Source organism: Rhagoletis pomonella, unplaced genomic scaffold (assembly GCF_013731165.1).
Source record: "Rhagoletis pomonella isolate Grant_MI unplaced genomic scaffold, Rhpom_1.0 Rhpom_scaffold_00004, whole genome shotgun sequence".
Lineage (NCBI taxonomy): Eukaryota > Metazoa > Arthropoda > Insecta > Diptera > Tephritidae > Rhagoletis > Rhagoletis pomonella.
In genome coordinates this window covers 30,070,822-30,095,337 of record NW_023458558.1, presented here as the reverse complement: position 1 = coordinate 30,095,337, position 24,516 = coordinate 30,070,822, and the positions used below count along the sequence as shown (strand labels likewise).

At 33.9% G+C, this 24,516-nt stretch overlaps 1 protein-coding gene across 6 annotated transcripts in view; it reads left to right on the top strand.

The window, feature by feature from the left end:
- The window catches only part of LOC118737427 (rho GTPase-activating protein 7), a 396,184-nt gene that overhangs the window by 1,141 nt on the left and 370,527 nt on the right, over positions 1-24,516 (top strand). For 4 of the 6 annotated variants that reach the window (XM_036467907.1, XM_036467908.1, XM_036467906.1 and 1 more), the window contains exon 1: positions 440-649. The gene's annotated coding sequence lies outside the window, so the exon portion shown is untranslated. Of the gene's footprint in view, positions 1-121; positions 224-439; positions 650-24,516 lie in introns of those variants that run through there. The other 2 variants (XM_036467902.1, XM_036467901.1) reach the window with 1 other exon arrangement.

Sequence of the window (24,516 nt, the reverse complement as noted above, 5' to 3'; positions counted from 1 at the left end):
TCACAAAAAGCGAAAAATATTGTACATAAATACTACACACACAGCTTGCTGGTGCGATAGGAATTTGCGAATTTTTGCGGCAAACGAGTTAAAAAAAAAAACAAAAAATGTTTTTCTACAGGAACTCATAAATGTTTGCGAAACGAAGGCAAATGTTGTTGTATCGTGCATTTAAAATATTTGTTTGAAAATTTGCGGAAATCAGGCTTTTTCCCACAAAAAAGTAAGAGAAAAATAAATAATTATACACAATTTAGTGAGCAAATATTTCAATGAAACTGTCATCGATTGATATTAGAAATGTGTAAATTTGCGGATAAGCTAAAAAGTGGTGGAAAGTTATATGTTATAAGAAAATTATAAAGCATAAGCAATCAAGAATTGTTAAAAAAAACAAAAAAATATTTAAAAATAAAATATTTGTTAAATCGCATTACAGAGATAAAAATCGCTGGAAGAAAAATTTTTTCACTGTTGTAAAGAGTGACAAAATTAAATACAAATAGTGTTGCCTAAAAATATAAATATTATAAAATCTACTCTTTAAACATAAATTAAAGAAATGTGTCTAAATTTGTTATATGAAGTGCAAGACGTGACCTTATTTTTGGAAGGTTAAAAAAATAACGTGATCGCAGAAACCTAAAAGGTGAGTGAGTGTTTTTATAATTTCCTAAAATATATCAGGTGTTTTTGAGATTTTTAATTTAGTTTTTTTTTTTTTTTTTTTGAAAAGAAAATAGATGATGTCGTATATCATGGCGCAAGCAATAGGTTGAGAAAACATTGTAAAAATCCTCCAAAAAAAAGCTGTGAATATAAAATTGTTCCGTAATTATGACCAATGGACTTTTGTTCACTTTTTCTATTCCCCTTTCATCAACCAATTGCAAATCTTATAAAAGTCTTTGCTTGTTATATATATATATATATTGTCAAACATTGCTACAAACTTAAAAAAAAAATCATCTGAATTTAAAAAAAGTTTTCAGTTTCAGAGTTTCTGCCGTTAAAAAAAAATCAACTTTAATTCAAACCTCCTTAATCCGGCTTAGATGAGTACGCAAATTTTATAAAAAATACTTCAATAAAACTGCAAACTAAATACATGAACCTAAGTAAAAAGCAAGTTTTTTCCAAAACCTAATCTAACTTTTTCAAGTAAATAAAAATAAAATAGGTCGAAAAGAAAACAATTAAATTATATAAGAAATATTATAAAAAAAAATTTATATAAAAAATAGGTACCTACATATATACAGTGTGCGCTACCCTGACACTTTGACGATTTTATTTATTTATATGCGATTGTGTTCATGCGAGTTAACTAAATTTTTTTATAAGAAAATAAAAAAATGTGGTATGGAAAATAAAAAACAAAAATAAATCGTCAAAACTTCACTTATTTTTTACGCTTGCTGTGTATTATTTTTAAAAACCTATACATTTTCTGAAACTGAAGGAAAAAAATCCCTCTTAAATGAAAAAAATATATATATTATAGAAATTTAAAACTAAATTTTTGTATATGAGGAAATCAAGAATATTAAAAAAATGAAAAAATGAGAAGAATAATTCTTTTAGAATAGGAATTCACTCTCAATTTAGAGTCAATACCCTTTCTCATTACTACATTATCATGACAATTATCATTATCCTAAAACAAAAATTTATATTAGAATAATTAAGAAATAAAAAAACAACAAAACCAAACTAAAATATCCGCGAACTGAAAATATAAATAATAATAAATATATCGGCTGAGTGGAAGGTCCACCTTTCTCTGAAAGTTTCCGGTGTTTTTAATTTGTCTCGTTATAAATTTTATAACCCGTTTACTATTCAATCTTACTTCGATCTCAATGTTGAAGTTATATTTCTGATATAAAAACTTATTGAGAGCATCAAATTCTTTTTCTAAACTTCTGTAGGCTCCAAATAGTTCAATATTAATTTCCGTTTTGCGACACAGATGGTACGCCTTAGTTTTTTTTTATTATTTATATCAATAAGCCTACAAATATTTGTACACATTTTGTACTGGCTTCATAGGGACGAATTTTTCAATTGCCGCTCCAGTTTGTCTCGAAATGCGTCATAGGTCTGTGACAATACAGCTTTGTCTAAGGCAGATTCACAATCAAAAGAATTCAAAGAGCATGCTATCTCAATGAAGCTTCAGTGAAGTTAGAGTTCTTACCATTATAAATAGCTGATTTTATATAGTTTATAAATTCAAAGCGTATAAATAAAACGTACTTTGTGATGCATAGAATGAGAAAGACCGCATGAAGAGAAGGATTCGACGTCACATTCAAGATCATTATTAGTAAACACTAAATCAGGTATACGATTTTTGTCATTATGAACTCTATTAATTTGGTTAAACTCGAGTACCGGACTTTCACTCTAATAAAAAAAAAAAAACTACAACGATCTGACCAAACTATTATTGTAATTTTTAAAGCATACATAAATTTTTCATCCAGATTTATTCGAAGGCTATCAAGTAAATACTTTGAAAAAAAGGAACAGTCCAGCGCCTTCGTCTTGGTCTGCAGGCTGTATCGGAGATACAGCCGCTATATTTAAACGTAGAATACGTGGTATGGTTAAGAGCATATCCAAGTCAAAAACGAAATCACACACTAAGAAAAAAAGGGTTTTTCCAAAATTTTACAAATTTACATACTTCTAAGTGAAAAGAACTCAATGAGAATATAAGCGAAAGCCCTATTTTTATTTTTATTTTATACCATTGTTTTTTGTGTTTATTTTTACCTTGGCCTTTATCCTTTTCTTTATCTATGTACGTCCTCACCTTTACTTTTATTCTTGGATTGGACTTTTTCTAAATGTTGTTTCACTTCGAAAAGTCTTCGCGTATTATGCATACATGTGTTCATATATGTATGTACATATATAATATGTATGTACATATGTATGTATAGACATACATAGATTACTAAAAATAGAAACAGATCCACATTAACTGCAATCAACATATGTACGTATGTATGTATTTACATATGTACACACGCTGCGATTAGGTTATAAATAGCGCGCCTCTGTTTATCAAAAGCCGCATTACATACGCATACATACTTTTTGTCTCCTTCCCACACCTCCAACATATGCACGTGTTTGCAAAATGATGACAAGGTGATTTTGTATGGAAAATCATGTATGCCCATATATTTGAATAAAATAAACATATATAGAAGACATCAACCAATACTTCCCATATACCAAACGAAAGGAAAACTCCTGAATTTTTGATTAAAGAAAACAAAAACAAAATCATTCGAGCGGTTTTCGAGCATTTTGGTAATGAAAAAAATTTGCAAATTTTTTCAACAATTTTTTGCCTTAAAATGCTCAATATTTGTTAAATTTATATAAAATTTGTACCCGATAATATTTCTACTCCTCCAAAGAACCTATATCCCGAAAATGAAAGTTATATATGCCAACAATAAGTTGCTAGAGCACTTTAAAGGCTCAAAATTGACCCCAAAATAAGGCAATGTTTACCGTTGTTTTTACGACAGAAACCGAATTGGTTATTTACAAAAATGAATCTGTCGACAGGTTTGGAATTTTATCTTTGAAACGCCACACTTTTCTTTGAAATCGCTTTATTAGTTCTCGTGCAATAAGCGTTTTTGTGAAGCTCTAAAAATTACAACTACAACATTTGAACATAGCCCCCATACCTTAAGGTAAGACGTATTCTACGTCAAAAAAAAAAATGTATGCCAACGTATGTAATGGTACAAGCGTTTTACTTTTCACTTATGTGCAGCATTTTGAAAAAAATTACATTTGCCATCCGGAGGTGCGATAGGTCGTTCATACAATTTTGTTCGCAAGGTTGCCATTTCACCAAAAATGCCACTTTGCAAAGTTTCATGAATCGCACTTATGAATATTTTTCTGAACGTAATACTCAACATTGCCATTAAAATTTTTGTTTGTCATTTAATGCCTAGTGGAAATTCATCATTAACCCTTCTTAAGGAAATGTTTGATCACAAATGAGAAAAAAAAATGTTTTACTTGGAAATTAACCACTATTTAAAAAAGTTTATAATAAAATGGAGCTTACGTATATACATATGTAGATTTTCTTTGCAATACGGTCGACAATATTTGCTGTAAAACTGCATACGTACTTAAAATTTTTTCCAAAGTGCCTAATTTTTATGAAAATTTCAAACAAGTTTGGAATTCCGATTTTTGGAGTTTTTGTTGTAGTATTAGCAATAATTTTATATAGCATTATTTCTAAGAGTCTTCGAGGAGCCCTTTAATCGGACGAGAAAGATTGGCAGGTCATTGAATGCTTTCGTCTCTCCTATCTGTAGTTAGAAAGGTGGGAGGTGTCAAGCCGCATTATTTTTCTGTAGTAGCCTCCAATTGAAATTTCTTTGAAATGTTATAGATTTTCTGAGGTATACCGCAGATCAATTTGCATCAATTGAGGAAAAATAGTAGAATGTCGTTTCTCGAATTTTTTGAATCGATTCACGGATCGCATCGGAACTGTAAATCTACTCTTCGATTTAATCGATTTAAAAACGGCATCCCTAGTCTGAAAGGGATATGACGAAAATTCTCAACGTTGTAATCAAATTACCATTTAACATTTGGCAAATAGAAGTCAGCCTATATTATGGTATGCACTTGTTTTCTCAATACAAAATTTTTATTACACAATTTTCTTTCCCTTCATTTCTAATGAGCCATTTTAAAAATAGTAGTAAACAATTTTGGGTTTTAGATACACATTTGTACATACATACATACATAAGTACATATGTAGATATGTACATACATACCGTGCAAAATATGCGACTAATCCGGGGTGACTCCGGAAGCAATCGCAAAGGAATTTGCGACTAATATCACTTTTGATCTCTTTACTGGCTAACCAGAATGGTGAGGCTGTGGTATGTAGCAAGAGCTGTCAAAAGTTAAAATGTGTATTCTAAATGCTCTAATCTGCCCACAATATGTAGTTGTGGTTGTTGTGTATTATTGCTGATGTAGCCACCCTGCAAAAAATTGTGCGACTAATCTCTAAAGAGAGTATTCCGAGATTACTCTCAATCGGGTACAATTGGGCATTAATTAGTCGCAACTAGTCTCATACGGGTACTAATGGAGATCAATTGGTCTCGAATCATCCCTAAAGGGTATAATTGGAGATCAATTAGTTCCCAATTCATCTTTAACGGGTACTATTAACGACTTAATGATATGTACGCACTTAGTTAATGAAATTTCATGTGCGGCGTTGGCTCGCAGAGAGAGTATTCGACTAACAAAACTGAGCAGCACCCCGGTTCGAATCTCAGCTGGCGCAAATTTTTATTTTTATTTTTTAAAAGTGACTAGTCGCTTTTTATACCCGTTCGGGTATAAAGGTGAACAATTAGTCTCTTCATAGGACATGCTCGAACAAAAGGGAACAGTTCATTCCATATAAAGAGATCAAAAGTGGTATTAGTCGCATGTTCCTTTGCTTATTAGTCCCATTTTTGCAGGGTAGCGAAATAGCTTGTGACTGTGGTACTACATTCTGGTTAGCCAGCTATAAGGAATGAACTGTTCGCTTTTGGTCGAGCACGTGTTTTGCTTAATTAAAATCCATTTCTCATAGAAATTACATTACTGACTCAAAAAGCAAGGAAGTTAATTGTTGACCAAGAAATCGCATTCACTGTTAATTTATTTCTATCTGGAAGCCTATCTTATATCCTATACTTACATAGCCATAGGGGGAGGAGTTTACATTGCCTATCAAACTGTTTGAAGTGGCACGATTTTTTCCATCTCTTACTTCTTGTCACAACAAACATACATATATGTACATAGTTATAAAATACTTGATGTTTGCTTTTCTCCTTCTTTTTACTTTCTTTTTACTGCAACATATTTTGTGCTTCTCATTGTTTTGTGCGTTGTCGATTGCCTTTTGCAGCGTCGCTGCCGCGCCGTGGGTCATCAATTGTCATTTCCTGTGGTGCTGAGTTCTAACGTAATTTTTGCATAAACATTTATTTACTTACAAATTGTCACCTATTCTGTGCACCGCTTGCAATCGAACATTCTCTCTCACTCGTCGTCTATTTCCTGTGTTGCTTGTTGTTTGTCCCCTACTATATTTATACATATGTGCATATTTATGTGTTTCCCCTGTCGCACAGTGTATTATTTTCATATTTCTAAAAATTATTAATTAAATTATTTTATATCGCTAAATTAAAAAAAAATGGGATGGAAAAATGATAAAGACGAAATAATAACAACTAGCAAATTTAAATTAGAGTGTGACGTACTTCGATTTCGAAGAATGCCAAGCGCAATAATATTTAAACTTTTAGTATATGTATGTGAAACTGAATTTCAATATTTAAATTGTTTTTATTTTGTGATTTATGCGATAATTGTTAAGATATAATTTTGATCATATTTTTAAAGGAACTTATGTTCTTTTCAATGAATATCCTTAAATTACAGTGACAGACAAAACTTCGCCAATCTTATACCGCACCTTGTATACAATTTTATTAACTTATGTATCTTCAGTAGTTTTCAAATTCAAAAGAATTAAAATCAGGTAGATGGCTAAAATTTTACACTGTGTGTCGTGCCATAACTGACTGGTTGACTGGTTGTTGTCGACATATTTTTTTTTTTTTTTTTTCAAGTATTCAAGTAGCATGCATGCTGTTATTTAAAATTTTTATTAGGCTCGCTATGCGCATGTGTGACGCATATTTTAGCATACATTTTGAGTACGAGTAATCGCTGCGAGTTTACATTACGGATTTTATAGCGCATGGCTGCCGTCATGGTGGATTGTAGTATGTGTGCTAGAATACAGTGCGGGTGCTACTACTTGCAGTTGTATACTGTACTGAGTAAGGCAATCAAAGAGCAACCAGTTACATTACAGTCAGTCATTCAGTCAGTTATTCATTTGCCAGCCATTGCAATCGACGATCAACTCACGTCATAAATTTTCTTATTGTAAATGCATTTGCTTGTTCTTTCAACGCTTCGTATACACAATATATTTTTTTGGTTTATTTGTTTACCGATTTATTTATAACCATGCAAGCACTTGCGCATATATGTACACACGTTCATACATTCATACGAATACTATTGTATGGGCATGTATGTATTTTATTATTGCTATTTTTCGTTTTTTATTCAATTGATACATATATACATACATACATACATCTGTATGTATAAAAAAATACACACCCACTAAAATTTTTAAGAGCTATGTATACATAGCGCCCTATGACCGGATGTATTGATTTCTCATTGATTTGTCAGCTGTGCTGCTATTTACCAACGCTCTGTTTATCAGCAAACGCTCTACAGCTATCATATCAGCGCCTGTTTGGGTGCTCAAAGCTGATAAATAATACTTTTTCGACTCCACGGCGGCAAATTGAAGTTACTGCATTCAATAAATTATTTAGATAATCCTCTGAAGGGAACTCTATTTTCATATACAGTGGTGAAAATATAAATAGGGAAGAGACATTTTAGCATTCGTTGGCATTTTCCCTTTCGTTTTTTTAAATGCTTATTATTTTTTTATGAAAATGTAGCTCGTTATCTAACAGCAACCATATAAATATGTACATAAGTAAATTTTAAATTTTGTACAAATATTAGGAAAATTATTCAAGGTTTCATCAAAATGTAGCGCTATTTAATTAGATTTTTGAGTATGCAGTTTTGTAGCCCATTCAAATTGCATCAACAAAAAATTGTCAAAAATCAACGGTAAGTTCTAGCTATTTCAAACTTGCACTCTTATTCTATTATGACTTGTGCTAACTACCAGTCAACTAACGTAAATTATTAGGTCCAAATTAACGTTGAGCTAGCTGTCCTATTACCTTTAGCCTCAGATAAAATTTCTGGGCGCAATTCTGAGTTGAGAACTAACAAAGATCCAAGCCAGGTCATTCTAAAATTAGTGACCAAAATGTAGCTCAAGGTGGCTAATCTATTCTCCTTAAAGATGGATCGTACGATTTCATCATGCTCTCTGACATTTTTGAGACTAAATATATTGATAAAGCTTCGTTCGTCCGGGAATAAACTAAATATTTTTCGTGGTAAAAATATCCTGATATAGGGATTAAATTAATTTATAATAACTACCATTGTGAAATGTGTAGTTGGTGTAATTATACACGGATGGTAGAAATGTCGTAGCTCTGTAGCTTCTCTTAGTATCCCGGGGTCCAGGGACCAATATGTGTTGAATTCTATGATGCAACACCTTCTTCTTTCTGATTGAATTTTAATCTGGGAAGCAATTTGTTGTTGTCTATGAGTAAATGTGAAGCTTTAAGCGATCAAGCGGAGGCTTTTAACGGATTTTGCTTTTCTTAGTTCTTGTCTTTCAGAGTGTACTTCAACCGATTGTTCCGATTTGACTTTTTTGTTGGGGTCGTGGCTGTCAGTAAACGACTCCAGCGGCATCCAATGAATGGCTTTCTCAAAATTTTATCCTGACCCTGAAAAAAAATTCACCCGAAAATTTGTTATCCGTGCATAGTAAAACCATGGAAACGAAAAGTGAACCGGTTCGGGGAAAATAAAACTCATGATAAGGCTGAATGTGAACTGAATCGGACAAAAAATACGCTTTTTAGCTTTTTAGAAACAACTTGACCCCAGCGCCATCTGGTTAGTAAACCGTTTCCAAAAGTATTACCCTTCTCATTAGCGAGCTCTATTTAGAATAAGAATCAAATCGGATAAAAAACGCATTTTAGATAATAATAGCTCGACTTAAGTGCGTGCAATTTTTTCATGAAAAGCTCTGTTCTGTTATTTTTATTAATAAGAGATGTCATTTTAAATCGGGTAACTCAGTTGGCACCGAAGAGAAAAGATTGGCGTACTGTTTTGGACTCGGCCAAAATCGCTTAGGTGGTTATATCGCCAATAAAGAAAAAGAAGAAGAACTCTTTAGCGCACTCATGGACATACATAAGGGTGCATCAGAATAAAAGGTTGCGCCTTATCCATCGGAATTGTAAAACTTAAAATATTTATAAATATATTTAAAGACTTCGCCAAAATATTTTTGAAAAATGTTAGGTAAAATTTACGTGAGCTCGACCGATTTGCAAATACATATCTCCAAAAATTTCATTATTTTTATTCCGTTGCTAAAATTTTTAAACATTTTGATGCAGACCTTTTAAGCTAAATTTTTTTTTCATCTGAGGCGATTTTTTAGAAAAATAATTTTATTTAAAAAATAATGGGATTTAGAAGGTGTTTTTCAAAAGATGAAGATGATTTTTTTGAAAAAAAAGTTTTATTTAAAAGATAATGGAATTTCAAAGGTATTTTTAAAAAGGTCCAGGTCACGCAATTCCTAATATCTTCTCGAAATATTAACTTCGTAAATAATAAGATTTTCCATAGAAAATTAAATAAGTTTACGAGGTTTACATGGTTACGAGGCATTCACGCATTTTCATGAATTGCCCTCATATTATTTATTATTCAGATGGATAAACAGTATCGATGTTGTTTTGTATGGAGGGTGATGTACCCTAATATATATACATACATACATCTTACATATATGCATGTACCTATATACATATGTACATGCATATCTATGAATTCGCTGGCCTCTTATTTGTTTTGTGTTTTCAATATCAAGTAAATATTCGTATTGCAAAAAAAAAACAAAAACATAACAAAAAAGTAATAAAAGTAAAAGTAAAAGTAATAAAGCAGAAAAACACTTGTTCGTTCTTCGCTTAAATCAACATTCGAACTACACTTGCTAATCGTTAATTACTTTATTATGCGACTTAATTGCCCTTTTTGTTTGTTGAGTGGCGCTGTTTCACCGCAAAGCCCCCACCTCGCAAATGTTTTCGCATGTCGATGACAAAAATATTCTTTTTGCTGGTTTTGCATTCTTAGGTAATAAATTTTAAGCATTGAATGTTAAGTTTTTTTCATAGCAAATTTATAACATGCCATGGCTTGTTTATTGTGGGCGTTGACGCGCAAGCAAGTTTCATTTTTTTTTTCTCTTTACTTTTGGGTAGTATTTAAAGATTTGTAATTACCGCTGACCAAATGACAGCTGTGAGCCATAAACAGCCAAATTGAAAACTAGAAAAGACGAAGTGTGTAATAATTTTTAATAAACCGTGTAATTTGCAAGCATTCGTATTACTCGGCGATTGGCTCGGCGATGAGATCATGCATACATATGTAGGTAACACTGGCAAGAACGGCTTACATCAGGGAGGGGGTGCAGATGGGCAGCGAAAGAAAAGAAACACCAAAACAAACGATCAAGCAATTTTCTATAGCTAATTTACAAGATTTCTAAACTCTCCCCCTTCTGGCTCCCCCATTGCTTATGCCGCCAATCAAGGCTGTATGGCAGCTCGCTGTATTTCGCTTCCAGGTGGCACCAGTTTTCGCCACTAACTCAGCCAATTATGAGCGATGTATAGCAGCCGGTGTGCGTTGCAAGCAATTCTACATATCAAAATTTAGAATTTCATAGGAAAAATAAAAAATTCCAGGAAGGCAGGAGAAGACGCTGCAACCAGAACAGTGCAATTTGACGCACACGCAGCTTTGCTACTCCGAACATTTTGTTTACATTTACATAGAATTTGTTTTCGCTTCCTTTTATTCATGTGGCATGTTGCAATAAGCTATTCATTGTGTTCTTACACATCTTCCTCAGTGTACGCATTCCGTGTGGCACATCCGCCGTGTGCGTGCAGCTTGTTCTAACACACACACACACACACAAATATATTTATGGCTATTTTAATTTTCATAAAAAGTAGAGAATTTAAATTAGAAATTCCATACCGTTACACGCAATCTACTCGTACCAAGAAACTAGGCTGCTCTTCGTACACATGTGTGTGCGTGCAGCTGGCGTTGCAAGTCAAGTTGCATGCAGGCAGCAGCATTGCAGCGGTGGGGTGTGGCAGGATGCTGCGATTGCCGCAATCGATCACTCGCTGAATGATTTGATCTGTTTGATATGATAGCTGGCTATTTTCTTTATAAACATGTGCATATGTATGTATTTGTGTATAAAGAGAGCATCTTTGTTCAGCTGAAGTACATAGCAAATGATGTAAGCATCCGTTTGCCGATTATTCAAAGCGATTGTACAGCTGCTGTTAGATGTTTATGGTATCATCATTGAATGTTTTGCATTCCAAGTACTATGATGATATGTTCAAGGTATAGCGTATTTTTTTTGGATATGACATAAATGCATTTTTTTTAATCATTTTTTTTTTAAGTTAATAAAGGATAAGCTAATAAGGATATTCAAGTATAAAATTTTAAAAGGAAACTTTCAACACTTATTCGTCCTTATGCACAAAAAAAAAATTATCTTATTTAATTCAAAAAAAATTTCTCTTTTATTTAAACCCCATATTGTTATTCTGTATTGTGTTGAATCTTTAAAATAATATTTTTTTTGAATTAATCATTTCTTGGAAATTTTAAACTCTTCTAAAAAAGAATGCTGACGTCAGAGATAAAAATTAAAAATGCACTTCATGTGAGTTGATGCTAGGTGAGTTCAGATAAAATAAGGTGAGTTAGGGTGAGTTGAGCTGAGGTGAGATTAGTTGAGGTGAGTTGAGGTGAATAGTGTTGAGATTAAATTATGTGATTACGAAGAGGTGAGTGAAGGTTCTTTGAGGTGAACTAAAAGGAGTTGATGTGAGGTTAGCTGGGGTGAGATTATGCAGTTGAAACTAATTGAAGTGAGCTGTTGGTTTATATATCCAGTTTACATTACTAATTTTACTTGAATCGGACAATAAATAGGAATTTTCTGAATATCTTGGCTTCAACACCTCCTAGCGGATTCATTTATGTAGAAGCTACTGCGAAGTCAGACGAAGCAGTCACTTGTGTTCCATAAATAATTGGAATATTTGCTCTCTCGAATAAACTAATAATGTACCGAAAAACTTAATTGTCATGTTCATGTTTTTGAATTTTTAAAAAGCAACCACTATTCGGACCACCACAGATGTACTTAAATGTACATTTAACATTCCGCAGAAATATTGTAGATCTCGTAACGAATTTTATCGCTTCAAATATTTTCTGTACATACCCTGCAGAAAAAAAATGATCAATTGATTAAAATAACCAACTTATCTTTTTAGCGAGATTCGACAAATACTTAACTTCTAATTAGCTATGACAAAACTTACTTTAAATGAGTTGTGAAATCGTGCAGAAGCCATGCAGATGTTATCGGCAGTTTGTTTTCTTTACAAGCTTCCATTTAAATATCCTCCTATACAAAATACATTGAATACACTTTTTTTCTGCACTTCGCAGATTCTTTTTCGAATTCAGGACAAATAAAACAAAGATCGAAATTTTACATTATTATTTTGATGTTATGTCTGATGGAATTCACGTTTCCACACGTTAGTTGGTTTCGCGGCAATCAACATACAAATAGAGTTTGCTTTCCTCAAAGAAAATATACAGGGTGTAGTGACCTTTAGTGCCCTCCTAATTAACTTCAAGTTAACTTATAGTTAGATAAATTCCCTGAAGGTTATGTATTGTAATCCCCACACACATCTGGTCATACATACACACATATGTATGTACGGAAACAAATTTCCATTTTCATTCACTACTTTTTCAATTGCCATGCATTTTTGTGTTAAAATCGCGCTAGTCTAACATAAACTATGTAACATACATATGTATGTATCTCCATGTTTTTCACGTGCGCTTAGATGCATGACCAATGAGCATATGTATGTATGTACATACTTGTAGTGAGTGTCATATTCAGTACAAATGTCCATACATACATATGTTTCAAGTTAAGTTTTCAATTAGTTTTGCGTTGAGTCAGCCTTGGTTTACCACACATAAATGGCATTCTACAAACTAAATGCTTGTAGCTATTTATTGCTTTGTACGATCATGTAAGCACATATGTTTCCAATATGATTTTCCAGTTTTTCCTCACACTCTTAACATTCTTTTCCATTTTGTTTTCTAATTTTTCTTCAGTTGTGTATGCTTGCTATGGTACAATTGTTTTTCTACTTCTACTTTTCTTTCCATTTTGGATTTTTATTCTTCTAGTTTTTCCTACTTGAATTCGTTTCTTTTGACTTTCCGTTTTTCTTTTGCTGGTTTCAGCTAACCCTGTAGGAAGCCTATTGGCGTAGAACTTCGGAGATATATTTATTAAAAAATTGAACCTATGCTTCCGAGTAGAATATTTTCAGGGCTAGAACGTTTTCCTATAGCTCTAAACCAATTGAGATTTACGACTAGTGCGGACAAGTTCTATTGGCGGTTTGCACTCCTTTGGCGGTGCCGACACTAGCTATAGATCTGGCTGATTGTAGCGTGGCTGGGCTAAGAAAACGGAGTTTGAGTGATGAGCCAGTCAACTGAGCTGATACTGCTTTCCACACACACAGCGATCCCTGTGTCGCACAGGGACACACAACAGAGAATTACAGCTGTGGACTTATACATTGACCGGTAACTCGTGCGAACGAAATCAATTTTGTCTAAAATAAAAAAAAAGATCCAGATATTATCACTAACGGTTTGAGCCTGCACGGCGGAGGTCTGTTTGGCATTCCATGCAGCCGATAAGGTATCCTTAGCCTCCTCTTACGAAACCATTGTGGACCTTGAAGGCTTTTTACTTCCTCTACTTTTGCTGCAAGGTGATAAGAGCTGGTCTAAATAAAAGGCTATTAAAGTTTTCAAAAAAGTTTGGATAAAAACCAGCGATTCGTTGTGCACGAAAACAATCACCCCAAAACGAATAATAAGAAGTCATCAGAAACACCGTTAGCCGGATGGATAATAGAAATCACAATTAAGAGGCCACTTGAGAGGAAGCAGAAAACACTTTAAGACTGCTGAAGGTTAATCAACACTATGCTAAAATGGATCAGCTTATGTTTTGTTCGAGCTTCGCTATTGACTTACTCCTGGAATCCTGATGCATTGTAGCGTACGCTTGGATCCTGTTCGTAGAGAATATTAATCAGACTCTTCTCAGTAATTTTATTCCTATTCTGAAAACTAAAAATGTTGCCAGCCTTTTCCTGCAGGGCTGATTTTTAGTTCTATGCGCTCATTTGCTTCAATGCAAGTTTCTACGTACATATGTATATACATACGTAGTTATGTATATGTAGTACCTGTATGTGCGGCTATGTTTTTAGGTGAGTCCATTAGACCTACTTGAAGTCGATATATGTAATTCAATTGCTCATAGACAAACATAGCAATTGAGTACTAGCGTACATACATATGTACATAGTATGTACATACATACATACATACTTAGTTAGAATCTTATATGCAATTACTTTCGTATGTATGTAAGTATATAAAAATATATATACAAATTTATTTATGTTTGTCTTTCCGCTTAATGGAAGGCCATAATGCAGCATGAAATTGTCAGCAACTACTGACTGAATTTCACTCAACGTTTTGACGTTTTATTGCTTCTCGGAATGAATTGCAATACAAAGAAAGACATGTACGCTGTGTGCACTTACAACATAGTTAGACTATGCTTTGGTAGTGACAATTTTATTTCTTAATAATGACTGCAGACGACTGTAGTAGTTAATTTGTGAAAGGTATTTGGATTTAGTTATGTATGTACGTGATTGTAGTTTTTCAATTGCTCTAAAATAGTTTATTATTATTATTTCTTTTGACATAAATGTCGAAATATTTCAAATACGTAACTAATGCATAGTTTATTTAAATTCGATTTTTCAAATAGCTGGCAACCCTACCCAAAAATGGTTTCAAACTCAACCCTTCTTAAACCTTTTTCATTTGATACCCATACAAGAGCGCAATTAGTTAACGACGTCAAATTGGCGAATGTGTTCACCATCGCATGATGGTGATGTTGTCGTTGCTTCTCTTTCACTCTATCAACAGCATATTTGATATGTTTCTCCGTACATCAACCTAAGTTTACGCTACGTCGTTGAGTGCCAGCGCTATTACTTTGAATTTGATTTGATAGATTGATAGCAACCCGTTTGAGAAAACCTAAAAAATAATCCAAATGTTAGTGAGAATTTTAAGCGATCTGTGTACCAAATTTCATCTAAATCCGTCGGAGTGAGGAGCGGTTTCGCATAGTGTCGGTTTTTCTTTCCATCGATTATGAAAAAAAAACCGGTACAGATCTGATCACCTTCACGAAAAATGATAGATATGACTTTTCTAATAGGTGGAAACCCTAATCAAACATATTTTCTAACTCAAGCTTTCCTAAGCTCTTACGTTGGATTTCATAGAACTTTACAAATTTTTCGAACAAGTGGCCACCCTATTCTAAATTTTTTCAATCTAAAACCTTCATAAACCTCTTGCGTATGTCAGCCAGCCTATGATATATATTCCAAATACCTAATTATTTTAATTCAAGTTGAATTGGACTTTTTTAAAAGGTGGCAACGTTTCTTCGTATAGTTTAGAAATAAGGCCTCTTCTTAATTATTTCGATTGATACTCATCTTTTAATAATCCATTTAAGTTATTAAATAATTTTAACATTTTTTGCTTAACAGGTGGCAACCCTTTTTGAAAAAAATTAAACATTTTGCACATTTGCAGACCTTAACCCACTACACTAGGTAACAGTGAAAATATATTTTTCACAAAAAAATGTGCATTTCCCGAATTTTCAATTGACCTTCAAAATCTACACTTTTGACCAGAAAACATTTTTTAATGGCCGAAGCAAATATATGGAACCTTTTGTATAACCTATTGTCAAGGCTCATCGACATCTTTGAACAACAACAAAGAGGGGATTAAGGAAAGCAGATGATCAATTCCCTTCAGCAGCCCCGATACCCCTCACGGCACGGAGCTATTTACGCCACTGATATCAAGTATTTCTGAACATTTATCGATTTGTGTTGGCTAATAAATTATATTTTATTAATTGCACATGCTGACAGCAGTTTCGTTATCTCTCCGCGCGCAGCTTTACCGGTATTTAAGTAAATAATATATTGCTTTATTATGGCGGTTGCAAGCATTGAACCCTGCATTGATCGGTCAATTAATCTGCATACTCGTATTTTCTATAAAATTCATAAATTTTGAAGGAATAAAAAGCGAAATATATATTCACTTACTTATATGTACAATTTGAGCTCATAAATGTTTTAATGTTGTTTTTGACAAAAATATATTGATATTATCAACTTAATATATATATTTTTTTCATTTTATTCATTAAAGTACTTTTTAGTACTTTTAGATTTCACTTAAAAATCTACATTTATGGCCTTCTTCATAAAATATAAAGTACATACATATGTATATTTAAAAAGCTTCATAAAGTCAAATTTGGAAAAAAAATTTCGAACAATACCATCAAATATTAAAAAATTTCGGTTTCAGAAAGCCCATCGTCATCCGAAATCACATAAAAGCCAATTTTGGTTTTTTAGCAACTTAAAAAATTCTTAGGCGCTGCCCTTTTAACGATCGCCGAAATTATGACAACCTCATTCCATGGGCCATAAACCTGCAGAGTTGTTTGGTCTTGTGTTTGTTTACATATAAACATGCAATTATTGTTGGTTGAGTTGTTGTATTTATACTTACTTGCGCTTTCCAAAGAAAAAGCCATAAAGCAGCGTGTGGCATGCAGCATTTGCGGCATTGTGTTGTGTGGTCAGCTAGCTTACTGTAAGGTTTGTATGAAAGCATGTACATATGTATGTACGTACGCATGTATTTATGTACATTTGTGAAATACCCAATAGGAAAGTATTTATTTTGTAGTTCATATAAAGGGTGCCATTAGAAAAATATTAAGTATGCAGTTTTGTATCACAATATTTTTTTTATATGAAAGAAGGTACGCCACACCCCAAGCGCAAAAAAAAATTCTGAAAAATTTACGCTAATTTTAAAGGACTTGAAGCTTACACTTTTTGATACTAAAATTTAATGGGTTACAAAACTGCGTACTCAGGTATTTTCTAAAAAAAAATCGAATTTAAGAATTTAAAATTTTGATCAAAAACTTATTGGTATTTCTTGCATTTTCCCCGAGTTATGTATGATATTAAAAAACTTAATTCTTGTGGTTTTTGCTGTTGAATGAACTACATATATTTTTATAAAAAAGTAACAAAAATTTGGTATGGAAAATAGTATGTATAAATAAATAAAACCGTCAATGTGTCAGGGTATGTATATTTGTGACACTGTCTGTATATATGGTGCCCTTTTTATGCGTGTTGATCGAGGATGTAGGTGTTAGTAAACACAGTGACTCAAATAAGCTTTCGCAAGCGATTGATATTTTTTATAGTAATTCATAATACTTAATGTCTTTCAAATATATTTTTTTGCAAATTTTTTAATTAAATATCTTTCTTGCGGTATTTGTTTAATAAAAGTTTTCAACTATATAAAAAATTAAAGGAAATACAAGAAAAATGTTACAAACAGTTAAACTTTCAAATCTGAATATTTTTAAATTTTTAGTATAAAACGTACATGGAAGTGTGAATGGGCTAGAATTCGCGTTGATTTTTTTAAGGTTTATTTTATTGACCGCCTTTTACAGCTTTTTAGTGACCTAAAAATAATTTAAAATTTTATGACAATGTGATGCCCTGTGCGAATACACTAACTATCTGTCTCTGCCGAAACATGAGTATATATATTTTTATAACTTACTTGATTTGGTCCTACAGGGACTTTGCTCTTTCATTGTCAAAGCCATCAAGTAACTGCATGCACCGGAATTGGGTGTGTTCACTTTTCGTTTCAGTGCGCCAGAGTGCTGCTGGCTGCGATGACCGGCGGCGTGTATTGCAGAGCTTGTCCTCAAAGCATTTTTGTATGCATTATCAAGCAACAACAATAAAAAGGTGGCATTAAATGCATTAGTAGCAGCATAAGTAACCATAAAAAAAGAAAAGATAACTTTGGGCAGTATAAAATAAAATCAAGCAACAGCGCAGTAAATGATAAAAAATTTCTTGTGACTACATGCTTTTGAAGCATACTTTAAGGCGGCGAGACGTGGCGAGATCGAAACAATAAAAGCCATACTTTAGCAGCGTTTACTGCACCACCGTTTGCTGCTACCTTTTTGTTTTTCTTTTTTTCTTTCTCTAACTCACTCGTGCAACAAAAAAAGAAAACACTTACAAGTCTTGTACATTCGTTTGTTGTCAATTTTTGTCAGTTGCTTGTCAATCGCTTTCGCTCAAATGCCAGAAAAAGCGCGCAAGTGATCGTTAAATACAAGCCATACTTTCTTTTAATGTCTCTTAATGCCGTTGTTTATTGGCTCTTGTCGCCTTTGTCTTTGGTTTTGGGGATTTTTTTTTGTTTTAGATTTGTTTGTACTCGTACCTACGGGTATTTCACTTCTTCTCTTTCCCCTTTGGCTCCATCAAACTTGGTCTTCAACCGCCGTGCAAGAGCTTAACGAGAATTGGGTCGAGCATGTGGGCCAAGTCAACGAAAATTAGACATTTACTTTTCCGGCTAATTAACCCCTTGAAATGTGACAGTCATGGGAGGGGAGCCTCTAAAGGCTATGGCCTCTAAACGGCGGTAATTATTCGCTGTTGAGCTGAGGTGGTTGAGGTCGATAATAATTGCTGGTGGGGCTGCAAACGTTTGCTTCTTCTCACATGTCTCCATTTGTTTGTTAACTAAGTATGTACCCACATTTGTTTACATGCAAAAGAATGGGGAGTAAATATTTATAAGCTAATATTGAATTAGAAAAATTTCTGGCTGTAAATTGTGCTTACCAAATAGTCGCCTTAATCGATCGGAATACTCGTAGACGACTAATTGTTTTGTTGCCTTTTAAACTGAAATATAGTTTAGGCAAATAGAGCTCCTCTTCACGCCAGGTCGGAATATACGAGTATTTACTGTACACACACACACATAGATACATACATTAATGTTTATCAACATTTCCTTTATATAGCTCAACAAATTGCATTTTACGTGCCAACGAAGCACGCTGCCTGCTACCCGTTTGCCCTCTTGACTCGCTGTATGCCACTGATTGACGCCTTGAACAATAATGTTGGCATGAGTTTAGTCATTCAAAACGCAAATAAATCATTTCATGTTTATAAATTTATCAAATGCATCGCTTGCCTTCATTAAAATTACATTTTAGCTGTTCCATTGGCTGGAGCGTGTTGTTGCCGCTAATATATATTTCTCTCGTGTTTATTTATTGTATTTTTTTCTATTTGTGTAATGTTTATTTTTATAAAGATGAAATTGTACATATGCATGCATACATATCTGTGACATTTTATTAAAACAACTTATCTCGATATAGGCCATTTTCCCTTTAAAGCTTCATTTAATTGCGTGCCCAAACAGTATCTTAACGCTTAACTTGCCGTATGTGTTATATGTGATGCCCTTTTCTCAGAAGCTTAATAAAAATATAGAATTTTTGAAGGCAAACTTACTTATTTTTTAATTAAAAATCAAATTTTCTAAATTCACTTAAGTTGTTTTAATAAAATGTGACAGCAGTATTTGTAATTAATTTCCAATCACATGGTTGGTTATATATACTTTTGAATTTATAATTATGGCGTTGAATAATCGAACAAATATTTCGTAATATAAAATTACACGATTTGTTAGTATCTACTTATTTGGTTCATTTAAAAATGTCTTGTTGTCTTAAAACAAAGCTAATGTTCGATTTGGAGATATGTGTTAAAGAATATATGTATTCTTCACCAGCTTAATACTTTACTTTTACAAAATCATTCAAACAAAATTTTTGTTTATCCTGCCACACAACTCTTCTTAAATAAAGTTCATCGAAGACCAGGCGGATGCATAAAAAGTGCAACCAGTCTCATTCTATTCAAAACAGAAAAGGTGTTTCAAGCGTGATAAATAACCAGTAATCAATTGCACAAGTTACCTACAGTCTCATCTGCTTAATAAAAGTACTAGTAACTAGGTCTAGCCAGGATACTAAAATTGAGTTTAATTCACATGAACTTTACCCATTTGTAGCTTCTTGATGCCCTCCAAAACCTTGATTAGTCGAATGCGTAGTATTTAGGAAAATGGGCAACTGTACAAAAACTAATATTTTCGAGCTAGTTTCTCGCCATATTTGTAATCACGTAGTACATAAATTTCCCTTAGACTTGTAAGCACTTCAGCTTTATGCACTGAAACATTTTCTCAAACCAAATAATTAGTCATTTTTATCTTCTACATAGGCTTTAGCTTCTGATATAGTATCAGTTGGGGGCATAAGGAAAATTTCTACAATGTGTGAGTCCGGAATTGGCCTCAGGAAACTCCACATAATAATATTTCTTCCAAACGGTTGGCGTTCTATCTTTTACCAAGGCGACGAAGGTCCTATTCCCAACACGACGTTTCCATCAAAGATCAGCACACAAAAATTCGTAACCTCGTAAAGGATGTTCAGCTTAAGAGCTTCGCTAAGTTTTGCAGACCTGCAGTTTTTTCGCTAATCAAATTGGCTTCAATGGTTGACAAGAAGGTGGCCGATGGCCCTTACAGATAAGAAAAACATTTTGAAGTTAAAATTTCGTTACACAAATTATTCGATGATACCGAGTATATGAAAATCGTGTATGTATACAAGTTTTTCTTTCAAAAAGTCTCTTGCAAACGAAGCATCGTTTTTGGTGACCTCGGTTAAACAGTATCCATTTAAATGAACTTACAATCAATCCTACGGTTGCCCTAAACTTCAGCGGTCAGACCAAATGGTTTGAAGTTAATTTCGGTAATATGTAGAGGGCGCAGGAATTAAACTTCAACACAAAATGAATGTGGAATGTTGAGCTTAGTTCGGAAGGACGAGAAGCTGTATTGGCTTTATCAATTCTTTATGGGCATAAAAGGCTCGGCGACTTCTTTCAGTCTCTGTGAAACTTTAGTAATCCTAAAATGGTGAAAACGGTAAAAAAAATAGCCTGAAAAATTTGCGTAGTGTACGATGAGAATGCTGTGAGTTAACGTCGGACCCAGAAGTAGTTTGATCGATTCCATTTGGAAAATTTTGATGTTAAAATTGCGCTTCGCTCTGGTTGGCCAGTCACTGGCAAAGTAAAACGCATCAGAATCGCACAATTTTTGATGATAAACGATGACCTACCACAAACCACTTCAAAACAAAAATATGGACATATTTTGATCTCATTTTCAATAAAAGTTGTCATGTTTAATTTTTAGACTTTTTTAATCAAAACCATCGATAGTATTATCCGCTGTCGGCCGCTGTGGTGTAGTGGTGTGCGCTTCCACTCCGCAGCGCCTGGGTTCAAGCCCTGGTCAAAGCAACATCCCAAAAAATTTAGAAAAAAGGTTTTTTCTTAACATCGATAGTATTATCGATAGTGACGACATTTTCGATAGTATCGATGGCCACGACCATCACTTGGCCGAGTTATTCGGCGATAAACCACTAGAAGCTCTACACCGATGGAATTGAATGAAGCTAGCCGAAAAGGTCATAGATAATAATGGCCAATTATAGATACTTAATGCAAATTGATTTTTAGGAAAACAATTTTTTCCAAAATTTACCAAAAATCCAAAAAGCGGAGAATTTTTATATCGAATGCAGTGACATTTGCTGGTTTGAGAGTTGAATTTTTTGCCATCGGCAGAAAAGTGTTCAGGAGTAGGTGCAGCACTATCTGCTATCAGAAAAGATTCCTCAGCTCGCCCGCCAAAGTTGGGCAGCCCTACAGATAAACTAAATGCAAAAGGGCATTTTCGTAGGTTTGAATATTTTGTCGAAATTTCGCGAGGAAGAGAGGCAATTAGCAAACGATGTCTCCATCCAAATATTGCAATTTTGTAGCCAAATAAGAATACGAATTTTAGCAAAAATTTCTAACAAAGGAAATGATAAACGGGCGTCGTGAGAACGTTGGGTTTGGTTGGGTGCAGCACCATTAGTTGTCACCACTTCCGCGTTCTATGTAGACCCTGATGTTCATATTTATATATAGCTGTTGTATTCCTTATGCCCAATGATGCTGTACATCTAAGGCTTAATGCCTTAGAATTCTTTTAGAAATTAAAATCCCATAAAACAGAGCTTTGGGCGCGTACTTGTCATTTAAAAATGTGTGACATTTTTTATAGAAGAGCAAAATATTCGATTTCAAAGAATGCTTCTCCAATTAAAGTCGAGCTTCATGGCGCACCTTGATGCATATCACCAAAAAATTTTAAGTGATTTTTTCAAGCGAATTTTTCTCTGATTTTGTTCTTAATTAAAATTGCTCAACGCCATCCCCTTCAAAAAATTCCTTTGCGCATGCGTAACATTCACATATTCTAAATCACTTCCTTTAATCTCAAATATTGAAACTCCGGTATTCAATTATGTCATCTATCTCATATCGTATCGCCGAATGTTAATTTCTTTACGCAATGACATCAATCAAAATGTTATTACGTATGGCAAACTACAGAAATCACAATAGCAGACTTTAATGCATAATAGACTACTGGCAAAAGCCTGCAAATGTGTGCGTACAATGGATACAATGCAACATACATACATGCATAAATAAATAAACAATAAATATTCCTAAGTAATTGTAAATGAAATAGCTGCAATAAATATTTTGCCTATTAAATAAAGTATTAGTCCGTACATTTTATGTTTGGTGATTTATGACCGTTTGGGGCGAAATATTCGCGCGGCTACTTTGTGACCAAAAATGTAGTGGCAAAAACAAGCAAGCAGACACACACACACACACACACACAAACGTGCATAGTTAGACAGCGCTGTATAGGGGCATGTGTGGGCGTAGTAGCCTGCTTTAGCTGGCTGTCGGCGATTTTTGCGGAGGTGTCACTACCAAGCCCTAAAATGTAAACGCCCCGGCCGCAAGCATGGCGTGTGTGAGTGTGAGTGTGTGAGATATAAGAGAAAATATACAAAAATATTTCTTATATACCGTTGAAATGAACTTTGAAAAGTGGAATTAATTCGTTTGTAGAAATTCATTTTTCTTTTTTTTTCGAATTCAACCAGCAGCTATTTATTGCTTTGCGTAGGAGCTATTGATTAATAGTTGAACGAACAATAAAACTCATTAGGCCTCTTTCATTTCAAGTCATCATTTTGAAGGCCAACGTGCCACTTAAATGCCGTTGTTTAATCGTGCAAACAATAAGTTGATAAAGATTTTATCTATTTTTTTTCGTTTTTTTTTCGGGTTTTGTCTCACTTTCGTATACCACACAGTAGCGTAAGATAATCGGCCAATACGCTTAGTTAATTACATCAACTCAATTATTATTGTTTTCGCTGACACATTGTCACGACTTAATTCGCCACTTTGTTCATGCGAAACAGGTGATTTGCCATTTCCTGCCATCTCGCGCGATGCGTTGCGATCAAAGCTGCAAAATGGCAAAATGGCAAACTTCAAAAAAGGCAACGGCAAAAAGTGAAAAAAGGAAAAAATCAATAACGACTTTACGCTCTTCCTCTGTTGCGTCCACCTTAGAAGCTCGCCTCCCCAGCGTTTGGGGGGGTTGGGTGTGCGCGTGCGCGAGCGCGAGCGTGACATCACAGCCACATTTGTTGAAAATTATAAACAATTTGCGCATAATTTTCGTATCGAAGCTGGTGAACTCAAATCGCCGTGTGTGTGTGAGTGTGTGTGTGTAATTAGACACAATCGACGGGAAATGAAAATTGGATATCAGGCGGGCGGTATTTGGCAGCGCTTGTAGTGGATAATGCCCCTGTGAAATACACAATTGCTGCCTCTGCTTGCTCGATTGAGTTGGTTCAATCACAGCTATTTCGTAGCTGGGTTGTTTTTTTGCGCGCACACTCGCTTTTCTAATCTATTTATTCATTTTTGTGCGCGAACATGTTTGTCTCAGCGGTGAGCATTGAGTATTTTTCAAATGAACTTTTGCGTTAGCCACACTGGTGTGTGAGTAATAAAAAATAGATTAAAATAAAACTAGTGGGACAAGTGGCGGTAATTACGCTGTACAATGACATGTATTCACGGCGGGTATTAGTGATTTCCTTTGGTTTTTTTTTTTGCGCTCTTATTTGTATTGTGGCACTTTGACCATGAAATTATGGTAATTTGATGTTTTGCGCATTGGTGAGCGCGGTAAATACATAGGTAATTAGTTGCAAAAATTGGTATAAAAAAGCAAATTAAAAAGAGATTTGGGTTGATGACTTTTGAATAAAATGTAGTGTCTGCTTGTTTTGTTGACTCAGCTCGAAAGATTAGTAAACCAATTTTGCTTCTGAATCTACATAGAAAAAAAAGAGTTTTTCGTGAGTCATAATGTTTTTCTTTCTTTCTTCTTCTTCTTCTCATTTGGCGCTGTTTGGTTTCT